Genomic DNA, 3945 nt, shown 5'->3' on the forward strand with positions numbered 1-3945 from the left:
ATTGAACATAAGGCATAGACTGTGTCATCCTTGTCCAGTTCAATATTGGGCCCATAGACATTTATCCTATTACGCAGGATGGGAAAATTCCATCTAGGTCACTCATGTCCCTCAGCATGCTTCGTGGAGTACCCATCAACTGTCTTTATGGTTATCCAGTTACGGACAACGTTTGATCAGCAATAAAGCACTCGACTCTATATCTAGGGTCCATAGTGGTTTCAGGTCGAAGAGTGGTATACACCATTATCACCATGAGAATAGCTTATGACACTTTGCATAACTTTCTATATAGTATTCTCATAGCGGGTCAATCCGGTATAAATGTTACTCTTAATATTCATACCTATGTTTAAGACTTGATAACTCCTTATCCATGATCCATGAGATGTGATCATCAGTCTATATACATAATAGTCTTAATTCTTTAATGTTATTCCACTTCACAATAAAGCTCTACTACGAATACTTTAAGAATAGTGTCCTTATGTTTAATGTGATCTCATGATTAAGTCATACTTGATATATTAAACAGACTAGCTATTCTAGGGACTTTATTAAAAAAACATAATAAAGAAAAAGCCTTTTATTATTAATAAATAATTCGATACAAGTACCAAAAGTATTGCCCTCTAGGGCTTACACCAACAATCTCCCACTAGCACTAGAGCCAATCAGGCATACCCCTAATGCCCATAGATCTAGTATGGCCATCATGCTTCTACTGCGCAAGAGGCTTTGTGAGTGGGTCAGCAATATTGTCAAGTGTAGGTACTCTGCATATTTTCACATCTTCTCTATCTATTATCTCTCGAATGAGGTGATAACGCCTAAGTATGTGTTTGGATCGTTGGTAAGATCTAGGCTCCTTAGCTTGTGCGATAGCACCATTGTTATCACAATAGAGACCAATAGGATCCACAATGCTAGGGACTATGCCAAGTTCACTAATGAACTTTTTGATCCAAACAACTTCCTTTGCTTCACTTGAGGCAGCAATATACTCAGCCTCGGTTGTAGAATCAACAACTGTATCTTGCTTTGAACTCTTCCAGCTCACAGCGCCACCGTTTAAGCAAAACACATAACCAGATTGCGATCTAAAGTCATCCTTATCTGTCTGGAAGCTAGCATCGGTGTATCCAATTACAACCAACTCTTCCTGACCTCCATATATCAAGAATGAGTCCTTAGTCCTTCTTAAATACTTAAGGGTATTCTTGACAGCTACCCAATGAGCATCACCAGGATCAGATTGGTACCTATAGCGGTGTATTCGTCGCTGTATGATTTATTGATTAAACCATAAGCAAAGTATACAATGAATCGAGTCGCCACCGCACTTTTATTTATCCTAAGGACTGGATAAAAAGCGAACAAAAACCTAAGAAGTTTTACACTTAGAAAACTAATGAAAAAGATCAGAGAATCTGGGTAAGGGGTAAATTACGCAATGGGAAGGTGTTAGGCACCCATCACGTCCTATGTACTCCTAGGGAGCCCTTTTCACACTTGTTGTATAAAAATGTTTATTTGTTTTTGACATATTGTGCAAACATGAATGGGATGACGAGAAAAGAATATACAATTTTTATTGTTTTTGTGTTTGAACGGATGAACCCGTTGCCTACGTACCTTCCATCAAAGGTAAGGATCAAAACGCCGTAGTTCGGCTAAAAGATTTCCAAAAATTAGTGAGTTCATTTTAAAACACAAGCATTAAGGCTTTTCATTACCAATGGGAGAAAACTCAACCTGAATCAACAATCCACCATGCGAGGACGGCTTCGACGTACTAGAGGGGTTAACCCTGTTTTCAGTACGGAAGTCTTACAATCGACTCACTAAGGATAAGGTAAGATTTACATCAACCACTATGGTAATTGAAACCTATGGCTAATGTATGAAAACATATTAACAATGGACGAAGCCACAAAACAATTGAATGTGTGAAGTTAATTGATTATGAGTATTCACAAAATATGTTCAAGGTATGATTAAGATTGATTCAAAGAAGTGTTCTGAAATGTAGTTTGAAAAGTCAAGGACTTAGGGTCCAGGTTTCTAATTTGAAAAGATATGAAGATGTTTGCACAACAATTCAAAGTTTTTGAAAGCAAAGTGTGAAAAGGTTTAGGACAAAGAGGGTATGGATAATGGAGTGTAAAACTTCTTAGAAAGGTTCACCTCTTGAGATCATATAGAAGATGATTCAAGTGTGTCCTTAGGAATGGGCAACAGTGAGCAAGTAAGCAAATAAGCAAAACAAATGATACCGGAGGCCAATTGCTGGGCTTATACCAATCTCACAACAAAGGTGGATACCGGATACCAATAAATGGATTTACACCAATCTCCTAAAACAAAACAATGATACCGGAAGCCATCAATGGACTTATACCAATCTCACAAACAAAAGCGGATATCAGATGCCAATAAATGGACTTATTCCAATCTCCTAAAATAAAACAAAACATGGATGTCAGATGCCAATCTTTCTGGACTTATACCAACCTCCAAAGGATGATCATAGGAATACAAAAGCCAACAACATGGTCTTACAATTTGCATCCTCACATACAACAAACAAACAGAAGTAATGGATATAAGTGGCCAAATGAAATGGTCTTACACTTTATCCCTTCCAAATCATAGGAACAATGGCCAATAGATGGACTTACAATTGTCCTCAATGGGTAAACTCAAACAAACCACAAGGGTATGGAATGATGATCATGCAATAATGAACAATTAATGATGATGAGTGTACAAAGGCAAACAAGCAAACATGTACAAATGCTACAAGCAACCAATCAAACAAAGTCATTTAGCACACACTATAACCAAGCAATTAGGCTCAAGCAAGGGTTAGACTGTAAAGTCAGCTGGAATGAGGTAAGTGGTGCTCTTAACCTGGACATTGAGAGCCAAGGTGAAGCAGATGAAAGGATATGAGGGTGTGCCTCATTGCTCTTATCCCTGGTCAGGGAGAGCATTGAATATCAGAAGGTGTGGAAGTTCAGAAAGATGGAACTCTCTCCACAAGTTAATGACTCGATAGATCTTGGGTTTTTACTCACTATGCATCAACACATGTGGTGTGAGAAAGGTGAGTGACACACAAAATAGTAGGAGATAGGCTACATATCTCTTCTATCTACCAATTGCCTCATATGAGGTCTTTTCCTGCTTGGGGACAAAGTTAAACAATCACAAACATTGCCTCTTAAGGAGGACTTCAGACAGGTGCCTGGCCAAGTAACAGGCCAGGTCTTCCAGACTACATGGAGACAAGAGATTCTACCTCAATGCTTAAGCAAAGCAAAGCAATAGCAAGTTCACAAAGGAACTAAAGCAACTATGGTACCTGAAATCAATCAAATATAATCAGTATGCCAATCACAAAGTCAAAACAGACAAGATAAGAACCAACAGTCAACACAATCAATCACATGTGCAAAGCACAAAACTCAAGTCAAATGAGCTAGCATCCTAAAAAACAAATCAAGTTAGTCCATAACAATCAAATAAACCAAACTCAATCAACTTGAATTAAACTCCTTAAAGCAATTGCTTCTTCAACCTGAAAATCACATTCAAACATGAGAAGTAAACCCTTAGGCCAAAGCCTAGGGTCCAAGATAGGGAAAAAAATTTAAAACAGAACATGAAAGTTGACCAAAACCAAGATTAATCAAATAAGAACAAAGTCTAATTGGTCTCATGTCAAAAGCATTCACCAATTGCATTTCATAAGCAAATCATGTCAAACTAGGCAAGTTAAGAACTCAATGATGTAAACAGAATGAACACAAGGATATCAATACCAAAATGGCTCAATAAATTCCAGGAAAAATCATGCTTAAACAGAACACATTGAAGGAGTAACACACCAAATTTCATGGCATTTGGACAAGTGTAAGTAAGTCAATTAAAATCCCTAAG

The sequence above is a fragment of the Lathyrus oleraceus genome, chromosome 3, assembly GCF_024323335.1.
Source record: "Lathyrus oleraceus cultivar Zhongwan6 chromosome 3, CAAS_Psat_ZW6_1.0, whole genome shotgun sequence".
Lineage (NCBI taxonomy): Eukaryota > Viridiplantae > Streptophyta > Magnoliopsida > Fabales > Fabaceae > Lathyrus > Lathyrus oleraceus.